A 12,516-nucleotide genomic window follows, 5' to 3' on the forward strand; every position below is an offset into this window, starting at 1 on the left:
CCAAACATTTGCAGGTCTCCCCATCACAATCTCGTATGGGGAGAGTTCAGTCCTTGCTTGCACAGACGTGCGCATGCATAACAAAACTAAAGGCAATGCATCTGGCCATTTTAATTGACTCCCTGAGCATATCTTGCTTATCTTATTCTTTAAGATGCCGTTCTGGCGCTCAACAAGACCTGCACTCATAGGGTGTCTGGCGGAATGGAATCGCTTATCAATCTGAAGGCCTGCACAAATCTGTAATATAACGGCGGCAACGAAATGCGGGCCGTTATCTGACCATATGACTCGCGACAGGCCGAATCTTGAAAAATACTCTTTTAGCATTAGTTTTGCTGTGCTTATTGCTGTGCAGTCCTTAAGCGGGTATGCTTCCACACGTTTACTGAATGTACAGACTATCACCAAGATGTATTTTAGGTTCTGGCATCTTTCCATCTCAATAAAATCAAAGTGGATGACTTTGAAAGGCATAGAGGGGGGACCAAAACTACCCGTTGGACTGGCTGTTCCTTTTCAAATATTATGTTGCAAACATGTCATACAATTCTGGACTAGCCTTTCAGCAGTTTTTCTAATGAGTGGGTTCTGCCATACGGTAGCTAGATGCTGAATTATCTTCTTAGCACATATGTGTGTGGGGCTGTGGGCCATGGTGACCATTGCAGTTACATAAGAGTTGGGCAGCATACACTTTCTACTCTTTTTCCACCCAGCAACCTTCTACGTCTAATTCTGCGGAGCCCTCAGCCCACCATTTTATTTCATCAGCAGTTGCTTCCGCCTGCATCTCTTTGACTGTGGCAATCCCATTTTCTATCAAGCAGGGCACTTCTTCTGATCTTTCAATTAACATTTTCGTGTGTAAATCAGTGGCAGTTTGTTTCGCAATTTTGTCTGCAAATGCGTTTCCTTTTCCAATGTTACATGTTACTTTCTTGTGCTCCTCGCATTTCATTATTGCCAGTCGCTTTGGACACGTGAGTGCAGACAACAATCGTGCTATCAAGGGGCCATGTTGAATTCTAGTTCCATGTGATGTTAGAAAACCCCTTTCAGTCCAGAGTTGACCAAAATTATGTACCACCCCAAAGGTATACTGACTGTCAGTATATATGTTTACATTTAAGTTTTCAGAAATTTGACATGCTCTCGTCAAAGCTATTATCTCTGCCGGCTGCACTGAATTGTATGGAATTCTTTTGCTCTCTACAATACTCTTCAGTGTCGTGATGGCATATGCAGCAGTTGATGTGCCATCGGGCAATTTAAAACAGGAACCGTCACAAACCAGTTCTCCGTCTGGCTCTTTCTGTGGGGTGTCTGTTAGGTTAATTCTTCCTTTCATTTCTTGTTCAGTAACCATTATACAATCATGGGGTGGTGATTCATTCTCACCTGCTCTTTCATTGAGAGGGGGCATTAACTCTGCAGGATTCAAAGCGCAACATCTCTGAATTTGGATATGTGGTGCAAAGAGGATGATTTCGTATCTAGTCAATCTAGCTGATCTAAGATGTTGCGTCTTCGTTCTATTTAAGAGAATGTCTACTGTGTGAGTCACCATTAAGGTTAAGGCGTGACCCAAACTATTCCCTTTTGTTTTACTTTTTAGTTTGTTTTACTGACGCAGCAGCTGCATCGACAGCTCGCAAACAGCGTGGTAAAGCGCAAGCGACAGGATCCAGTGCGGAAGAAAAATAACCGCACAGTCTATTTCTTCCGCCTTGTTCCTGGGTCAAACCAGCCAAAGCACAACCATCGTTTTCATGCACTAATAACTTAAAATCCTTTTCATAATTTGGTGTGCCCAAAATGGGAGCTGAACACAACGCAAATTTGAGCAGATCAAATGCATTCTGACATTCCTCATTCCATGGCAAAGGCAAAGCAACATCTTTCTTTGTCAATTCCACCATAGGGTTTACAATCATTGCAAAATTGGGTATCCATTGCCTGCAATATGAAGCCATGCATGTTATGGCTCTGACTTCCACCTGTGTCTTTGGAATAGGCATGCCAGAGACGCTTTCTATCCTTTATGGTGTCAGTCTACTTCCCTCTTTCGAAAGGAGGTAGCCAAATAGGCCACTTCCTTTCGACAATACTGGAATTTGTTCAATGACACTTTGTGTCCATTTGCAGCCAAATGTGTTAACAGTCTGACAGTACTCTCTTAGCAAATGTCTTCTGTGCCGGCAGCAATTAACAGATCATCAATGTACTGCAATAGTACACAACCTGCTGGCAATTCTAACATGTCTAGCTGCTCTTTCAGTGCTCTGCTATAAATACTTGGACTCTCAGTGTAAACTTGTGGAATTCCTGTGAATGTGAAAGAACGTCCTCCTAGTGTGAAAGCAAATAATATCTGCTATCGGGATGTACTAGAATGCTAAAAAAAGCATTCTTGAGATCTACGACACTAAAATGTGAAGCAGAGGCTGGAATCATTCTCAAAAAGGTAGTGACATCTGGGACCAATGGAAATTGGGGATCAACTACCTTATTTAATGCATGCAAATCAATAATAAAACCATATGGTATCTCATTACCTCCTTTCTTATAAAATGGAAGAATGAGACTATTGCAAGTGCTACCATTAATCTCTTCAATCACGTTTCGTTTAACTAAATCAGAAACAATACATTTCAATGCTTTCTCGCCTTCTACCGATATTTTATACTGTGGGATACGTGGCAATGTGATTCCCTCTTTCAAAACAATTCTTAATGGCTCTATTTTCAAACAACCAACATCATTGTCATTCATCGCCCAAATATAGGTCAGTATCTTACTTAATTCAGTTGGTAATGGTCTGGACAAAAATTGTGATACTGGCATTTTTTGTGGTGCTATTGTCAAAAACACTCCATCCGGAGAACAGTATATAACCGCACTTAATTTCTTCAACAAATTTAAACCCAATAAATTCTGCCCACAATTTTGTGTCAAAAGAAACGAGCAGGACTCAGTGAATGGACCTAGTGTTATAGGTACTGGCTGTGATATCAGACTAATTACTGGGGTGCCTGCAAACCATGATGAAACATTATTTTGCCCTGTGTGATAGAGCGGGTGGAAATAGAACACAGTACACAGTCTCAGTTGAACGATCTTTATTAAGTTATATAAATAACCTATTAGATAAGGGGATGTTCCATAGGGTTTGGCCGTCTCCTTGATTTTAAAATATGTATGCGATCCTTTCCTTTAACTGGTTTGGGCTGAGAGTCAACAAGATGTGGTCTTCTTTTTCATAACGAATATGGCCACATACAATGTCTTTCCCTTTAGTATCACTTTCTTCCTCTCCTTTGCGGAATTATATCTTTGAGGAGTGAGAGTCTTATGGGTGGCGCAGCCTGGCCAGTTTCCAAAGATTGTCTACCGCAGTGGAAAAATCCCACTAAACAGGAAGACAATTTCCCAGGCATATTTGATCTTATTCGTTCCTTACCCTGGCCGTTTGATCTTGCAAGAGCAACTCTCAACCAATATCAGGGCTGTTAAAAATCGGGGCACGACTCACCTGATCAATCAGCTCGTCTCTCAAGACGCAATTCGTCCGTATACAGACGCAACCAAGGATCATCGTGACTGCGTATCTGGCTCAATCTGCCTCGTTTTGGGACCTTCACCTCCTTTCTCTTTGGCCGGACGTGTCGATCAGGGGCTTTCTTTGGAAAAGCAGCTTAAGCAGACAGAAGTCAGCATACCGAAAGCATGCTCACCTACCTCAGTCCGTGTGTGAACCTTTGAGAGTATATTCAGCTCAACTTAATGTATCACGTAATGCTGTACTCCCTGATAACACAGTCCTAACATATAAGAATGCTGCTAGTATCAAATCCTTGTATAGTGGAACGGTCCTGTCTGGATCTCCCCTCCATTGAAATGCTTGTGTTCCTTTGGGTACGGTGCACGGATGCAGGGGGGGTTCTCACTTGAATCGAAGTCTTGTACTGTCGCTGGTTTGTTTTTAGTTCTGCTGCTTGCTTTTTACTAATGCATTGTTCACCAATCCACTGGAATAATCAGTGGTAGTTTTCCCACAACATTTTTGGTCCCTACGATGTCGGATTCCAACGGTCGCCGGAGCCCCCGCCCCCTTGTGATCCCCGGTGCCCAGGAGAGACTATTCCATCAGAGGGGAGAGTTAGCCAGAGACCTGGGGAAGGTGGACAGAGCAGAAGCTGAAGAAGAGTCGACTGAAAATCGTTGATTTGTGAAGACAGGTAATGGCATCAGTGCATTGTCATATCTTGTATAGGTATTTTGAAATAGGTTGGGGTAAATGTGTGTCTCTGGTTATAGAATTCCAAAATCTGTTATGGATAACCAAGGATAGAGGAGTGAAGGTACCCTGCCTACAAAACGGTTTATTTGAATAAAAACAAAAACGAAAAGCGGTTGGCCACCGCAGCATAGAATAAAAAGTAAAAAACAGTGCATCCATCCACCCTAATGATTTAAGAAGGCATGAGACGACTGCGCCGCCCAGAGTAGCGTAGTATGGATCAGGGAATTGCAGGAATGTGTTCTGTATGAGTGTGAAGAAAATATTTTGGATGGGAGCACCATGGGTGTCTTGTCCTTGCGATCCTGCCTGCTTTATGTTGCACACTTTCCTCTATCCTTGTACAGGTGCTGTAACAGGCTTTGTTTCTACCAATTGTGTCTCTTGTCTTTTGACTCTTACCTACCCCAAGTCTCTGAAACAAACTGAAAAACTGTTCATCTTAAAGCATGTTCACGATCGGCCAGGCAATGGCTGGGTGTTCATTTGAAAGACAACAATGGATATGATATTGCATTGTGCAGAATTGAAATATACATTAAAAAAGAAAAACACACCGTTACTTCTATTCCTTCATTTTTTCTTTTTGTAATTTTGTGGTTGAACAAAATCTCCCTCACCTCAAATTGTCTTTGAACTTGTTTGGTCTGTGATAATATACCAAACATGACAAATTGGTGGATGTAATAATTGAATTTTCCACATTTTGTTGTCGAATAATTTTTGACATGTTGATATGGTTTATTGACACATGGTTAGCAGGTTTATTATGATTTAATTTGCGTTTCTTTTTTTAATCAGTTTTTATTGACATTTTACAACAAGCAAACTACCACTTACACATGGTGGTTACAACCCATACCCTTATTCCACCTTCACACGCCCCCAAACCATGTAGCAAGGTGCATTTATGAGCGGATACAGTGTACAGTTACAAACATGGTAGAAGCAGAGCAGAATAACATATCAATGCAGGTAGAGTGGCATCTATATAGTAGTGGGACATCAACTGTTACATGAGGCATTTAAACTCTCTATGTTGAGATAGTCGCATACCACCCATGGGGTGGTGAGATATATCAGTCTTATCTACAATTGAAACGGGGGGGGGCTCCAGTTCGAGGAGATATGATCGAAAGGGGCCACAATAGTCAATGGCTCTCATACCAAGAGGGAGAGAGGAGTAGGATGATTCATATCTTTCACATATCTTCAACATGTTAACCCACTCCCTCACAGTAGGCAGCGAGGTTCTCATCCATGCGTTAGCGATCAAGGCCCTAGTGACCACAGAGGTCATGGCCAACTGTTTCCTATTGGTCTTAGTGGGAACATCGAACCAAGCAAGTAGCCAGGCCACTGGAGAGTCACAAGGGCATCCTGGGACCATTTTGCTCATGGTAGCGGAGACCCTTTCCCAGAAGGACTGCATGTGGGCACAGCTCCAGACCATAAAGTCAGCAGGGGCAGCATTACAGTTTGGGAAGGTGAAGTCCCTCTCAGGGTAATACTTATGTAGCTGTGCAGGAGTGAGGCAAGACTGGTGAAGGAACTTAAATTGAACAAGGTGAAACCTGGAGTTTAGCGAGATCTTTTTGGACATCGTGCAAATAACCCACCAATGGTTACCATGTAGAGGTGTAGCTAATACCCTTTCCCACCTGGCCTTGAACAACATCCGGAGGCTGGGCTGAGAGATTTGATCAGTTTGTATAGAGCAGAGACTGCCCCTGCGAGGCTTGGAAGGTTGGTTACAAAGTGGGCCTGGTGGGAGGAGGCGTGGGGTTGAAGGCAAATCATTCCAACATTCCCAGAGCGGCTCCCACAATCTATAGTATAGTAGAATGGAGACAGCGTTCCAGGGGCCACAGTCTTTCAAGGTGTGCCAATGTATGATTTTTGCCCTCATGCAACAGGTTGCCCATGGAGGATACCCCTAATTTCTCGAGCTGAGTTTTAAAGTTCTGTCCTGCTGTGAGAGGGACACCATGTAGAGTATATTGCAGTCAGTGTGATAATTGCTATCTGTGTTGGTCATGAGGGCGGCATGGTCCCATGCCCACCTAGTAACATCTGTGGACTGCATTTCCCCTCTGGGGATCGTTTGAGCATGCCCCAAAGTAAGCCTTTCAGATCATAAGGATGAGCAATGGCCCATTCGAGATTGGTGTGTGGGAGTTCAGCTGAGGGATTCGACCACCATAAAGCATACTGGATCTGCGTGGCGAGGAAGTATATGTATAGATAAGGATAATCAAGGCCACCGGAGGCATACGGTAGTGATAAAGTGTCAAGAGTGACCTGTGCCATACCACCGGCCCAGAAAAGTCTGGACATCAGCAACCAGACCCATTTCCAGAATCACGAGGGTGGGACCAATGGGGCGTTGTTAAAGATGTAGAGCAATTTTGGGCCCACCACCATCTTGGCCAGCCTGGGACAGAGGGAGACAGATTCAAACCCCAATCTTCCACTCCAATTGTTCTAGGACTGTTAAGTAATTGTCCTAAAAAAGCTTGAGGTCCCCCCAGACCCGGTAATGCTATCCTTACCCCCAGATATCTCATCACCCCGGGACATCAGCGAAATTCATTGCCCACCTCAGCAGGGAGTGCTGCAGGGGTGAGTGGTAGAATCTCTGATTTGGACCAATTGCTGCATAGCCCCGAGAATCCACCAAAAACAGACATTGCCTGTACTAGTGGCCGAACATTTTGTTTAGGATTTTTAACGTACATTATAGTAATAAAGTGACAATAAGTGATCTGCATAGAAAGAGATATTAGAGATATGGGAATAGATCGACCCCCCCCCCATGTATGTGGAATTCCCTTATTGCACATGCCAGGGGTTCAACCGCCAGAACGAAGAGGATAGGGGAGAAAGAGCACCCTTGTCTAGTTCCCCTGGTAGTGGATATCACGCCGGAAGTTAATTGGTTGGACAATATCATAGCCTGAGGGGCAGTGTACAGCAGTCGGACCCATTGACTGCAATGAAGACCTAGTCCGGATCGGCACAGTATTTCAAACAGGAAGGGCCATTTAAAGGAGTCAAAGGCCTTCTCGGCATTGAGGGCGGCGACTATAATGGGAGCTCTTCCTTAACGTTATGCATCACAGTAAAGAGTCGTCTTAGGTTATTTTGGGTGTATCTGCAAGAGATAAATACAGCCTGGTCGGGGAGGACTATGTGGGAGGAGACGATCCGCCAGTGGTTTAGCCAGGATTTTGTTGTCAGTATTAATGAGGGACAGAGGTTTATATTATGCACAGTTTTGGGGGTCTTTACCAGGTTTTAGCATGAATGTGTCCACCGCCGCCCTGGTTGACTCTGGGAGGAGGCCCATCGACAGAGAATGTGTACATGTTGCACAGAGGCAGGGCAAGGATATCTACATACTCTGTAAAATTCTGCTGAGATTCAGTCTTGTCCCAGGGTCTTACCACTCAGAAGCTCACAAATCACCCTATGCATCTCCTCGATGGTAGGGGGGGCGGTCATCAGATCACCAAGCGAGGGGTCTAGCCAACCCAGGGCAACCCAGTAGGATCTGATGTCTTCGGCAGAGGCGTTCAACTGGAATGAGTATAGTTTGGTATAGTTATCATGAAACACTTTATTGATCTCGCTGGGTTCCCGGAACATGTTCCCGACAGGGTCCATAACTACCATAATTCTACCATATCCCCTATACTTACGGATCACCCAGGCTAGGATGCGGCTGGGCCTACAACCCTCTACATATTTAGTTGCAAGGATAGGGTCCCCCATGCATTGGCCTTCCCTGAGCGCGCTCTCAGATGTTCAAACCGCTTCTCTGAGAATAATTTCTCGTGCTCGGTGGAGCTACCCTGAACCTGACTATGTTCCAGGTCTTTCATCTCCCCCTCTAGACGATGGAGTGTTGTCCGTATGGATTTTAGAACGCCTCCCTCCCTGGAGATGCAGCTACCCCTTATACACACCTTGAAGACCTCGCAGACCGTTCTATAGTTGGGGACTACGTCTGCGTTATTATGGAAATATTCTAGGATGTCGTCTCGGAACAGCATGTCTTCAAGGGCTCTGGGACGGAAGCGCTAGAGAGGAGGGCGGAGCAGTGAGTCAGGGATCACTGCCAAAACCGGGGAATGGTCGGATAGTGTTATCAGTAACAGCTTAGGTGGTATGAGTTCCGCCAACTAGAGGGACGAACGGCATGATGTAAGCTATCCTAGAGGATGTACCATGTGCTCCCCCAAAAGGAGAACTCTTTAGTGTTGGGGAGCCGGTGTCGCCATATATCCACTAGCCCAGGAGTTTCAGCAATGACGACCCAAGTAGTGGCTGCCTTAGGAAGTATTGACAGTGTTGTCGTTCACCAGTGCAGATCTAATGATAGCGCCATATTAAAGTCCCCAACCCACACAACTTCACATGTTGGTAATTATGGATCATGGCAGCGCATTTCTGAAAAGAAATCAGGGGAGTCTACATTTGGAGCAGAGACATTAATAAGCAGTACTTGAAGGCTGGAACAGTCGCCAGCAAGCAATATATACCTCCCCTCCACATCACATATCTTCTCATGTAAGCAGAAGTGAACTGAATGGTGTATGTATATTGCAACGCCCCTTGATTGGGATGCAAGGAAGAATCATATTGATGGACCCCCCCATTCCTTAGCCAGGGGGAGTAAGGCGTCCTGCGATAGGTGCGTCTCTTGCAGGCACAGAAGATTGACCCCATGTAATTTGGCCTGATAAGTCACCAACTGAAATTTCTTAGCATTAGTGACTCCCCTAATATTCCAGGACATTAGGTTTAAGGATTCACCCCTCATTATTTGGCATTTGTATGGACAACATTGAAGTGCATTGGGACATAAAGCGCAGTACACCATTCCTGTATGTACCCATGAGTCCTCCGTTTCCAGTTGAAGAATTAGATTGCAACAGTGAACCAAGTTTGAATGAGCACCTTGTAAAAAACACATGACACCCAACCAGCCCCCACCCTCGCCAGAAACAGCAACCTACCGGCCCATATCCCACCCCAATTAACCCAAACCTCAGAACTATGAACACAGTGGCTGCGTTGATGGGGTACTGAGCGCGTCCACGTAGCTCAAGTGATCAGCAACCATAACGCAATGCCGTACACCTCTGTAGGTCAAACAGGTTAGTATTCTGGTTGAGAGGAGCTATTACATATTAAGCTTCTGTGGGTAGCTTAAAGGGAAGACAATGAGCCCACTAGAAAGGAGATGAACCCGAAGAAGGCAATCAGCCAATGTACTGCCAAGTAAGCTGTGAGAGAGAAAACCTGGTTCAGCCGTGATGGGTAGCCTGGGCCTCAGGTGAGTCAGGCAGTTTCAGAGATTAATCTATCCGCTGCTGAGGGGTTTGTGAAGAACCAGGATTTGCCATTGTGAAGGAAGCAAAGCTTAGCGGGCAACATCATAGCATATTGTAAGTTCTTCTGTCGGAGTTTGTTTGTAACAGCTTGAAACGATTTCTGCTGTTCCTGCACCTAAGGGCTGAAGTCAGGAAATAGTCTGATGAGCCAAATCTCAGTTCGCCCTTGTCCCTGGTTGTCGTAAAGAGATCTCTGTCCCTGTAATTGAGGATCCTGGCAATCATGGTGCCAGGGGACAGCCTGGGGGGTGAGGGAGCGATGGGCCTTCTCCACCAAGAACATGTTGGACAGCGGGGGTTGGTCGAGTACATCTGTGAGGAGCCTTTCAACAATTCTCTCTATGTTGTCTATCTGGGCAGACTCTGGAATCCCTACAATACGGACGTTTTTCATATGGGACCTCCCCTCTAGGTCATCGTGTTTGGCCTCTACACATCTCACTGACTGCTGTAGCGCAGTCACTTACCTCTGCAGAGATGACAGTCTTTCCTCGTTGACGCTGATGCATTGTTCAGCTTCAGTCATGCGCTCACGCATTTTGTCAATTTGGATTGCACAGGTCTCCACCTTGCATGTGAGTGCGTCTTAGAGACCAAACTGTCTGTGCTGCTTTTCAGGGCCAGAAGTGTCCGATTCAGGGTAAAGACGTATTTGTATTTTGTATTTTATTTTTATATAGTGCTTTTATTGAAAGCACTTTACAGTTTAACAACCCGGAAACAACAAAAAAGGAACATAGAAGCAATAACAGTATAGATGATTTAAACCGGGAAAACAGCATGTGAAACAATTTGCATTTGAGAAGGAAGAAGAAAGGCGGGGGAGGGGAGGAGAAAAGGGAGAGAGCGTGGAGAGTAGCAGGAGAAGTAGGGAGGATGGAGGTCAAAGGGAGACAGGGAAGTTAGAGGAGCAAGGAAGAGGTTATGGGGAGGAGAGAGAACAGGTGAAGGAGAGGGGAAGGAGTCAGGGACGGTAGCGAAGAAGGTGTGCTTTTAGGGAGGAACGGAAGGAAGAATAGGTGGAAGTGGAGCGGATAGTGAGGGGAAGGGAGTTCCAATGAAGGGGGGCAAGGAGCTGAAAGGAGCGGAAACAAGAAGAGGCACAAGGAGGAGGGGGGACAGACAGTAAGAAGAGATCAGCCGAACGAAGGGAGCAAGGAGGGGTATAGAATGAGAGAAGAGAGGAGAGTTAAGGAGGGGCAAGGTCATGAAGAGATTTAAAGACAAGACAAAGGAAGTGAAATTTAAGTTGGGAATGGAAAGGAAGACAGCCTAGGTTGGAAAGTGAGTTGGAGATGGAGTCATGGGGAGAGAGAAGACAGAGGGTACGGATGGCAGAGTGGTAGATGGGTTTAAGGAGGGCAAGATGAGAGGTAGGGAGACCGAAAAAGAGAGAAGAGTAGTAGAAAAGGTGAGAAAAGATAAGGGAGGAGTTAAGTTAAGGTTGTCTAAAAGTTTGTAAAGAAACCGAGTTGAAATTGCTCCAAGCCCTGGCCCTGGCTGTGTTTGCCATGCAAAATAATCCTCAGCGTAAACACAGATGGTCTGCACACAAAATCCTCACAGGTCATCCCATAAGAATGGGAACTATACCCCCAGCAGTTCCCCACAGCCAAAGTTTACCTTTAGAGAATGATACTTTACTCCAATATTGTCGCAAGTTGATTATAACTGTTAGGTCTCGCCACGCACAGGTTTGTGAAACCCTGCCTGAATCTGCAACAGAGCCTGGTCACCCTCTACAGCCAGGAGATTTGATATTGCTGAAGGTACATCAGCGGAAATTGGTACACCAGCCAAGGTGGTGCGGCCCGATCCAGGTTCTCATTACTAGTGTGCTGGGATCTCAGCCTGGATCCATGCGACACATTGCTGCAATATTGCCACCCCAGCTGACACCACCGTCTCCAATGTGACCATTCGTCTTCGGCTTGGCACCAGTTCTACAGCGACCACTGACTCCTGCGTCCGTGACACCATCAGGTGTTTGCCAATGTCAGACTTTGAGCGCTACCGGAATGTACAATAACAGAAGGCGAGAGCACAGCCTTCGATCACCTAGTATGCTCACGTGCTGAACCAGGACCCACAGCTTCTGCATCTCTTACACACAGCAAGGTCCCTGGGGGAGAGATGGTGAAGGCTCCTTCAGCAGTTAGTTGAAGTCCTGGTGCGAACAACCCCGATTCAGGGTCTACTTCTGGCGTACCACACCATCAGTGACTGATCCCTCTGGATCTCACAACACAGCACCCAAAAGGTACACTTTACGATGCTGTGGAACAGCTTCGGAGAACCAGTAGCTCTGAGCAAAGTGGCCAATGGCCTTGTCAATCACCTCTGGATTTGTCCCTTCAATAACGATTCATACCCCCCGAGGTGGAAGTGCACTGACAATGAGTGGCGGCCACGACTGTTGACTCACGAATACCTGCAAGTTATGGCCCATTAGTATCACCTACTGGCCATTAGTTTCGTGTCAATTACCCTTATAAGCTTGTGGCTCTGGTATTTTGGGTAACCTTAGTTGAAACCTTTGGGTGGAACTTTCGACAAACTGTGGATTCAGCATTTGTTTCCTCCTGTACCCAATTTCTGTTGGAACGTTTGATCAGTGACATTTACTTTGCTACAACTGTCACGGAATCTATGAAACTGAACTGAAAGCTTTATCCTGGTGAGCTTATAGCACTTGTGTTGCATGCATCACCTGCCCTGATGGACTGAAACTTTTGCGCTGATTTGAGGATTGATCTTAGTATACACTACATCTGGCTATAACTCTTATTATCAGAATACTGATACATTATCATT

The sequence above is a fragment of the Ambystoma mexicanum genome, chromosome 4q (genome assembly GCF_040938575.1).
Source record: "Ambystoma mexicanum isolate Mex_15411 chromosome 4q, UKY_AmexF1_1, whole genome shotgun sequence".
Lineage (NCBI taxonomy): Eukaryota > Metazoa > Chordata > Amphibia > Caudata > Ambystomatidae > Ambystoma > Ambystoma mexicanum.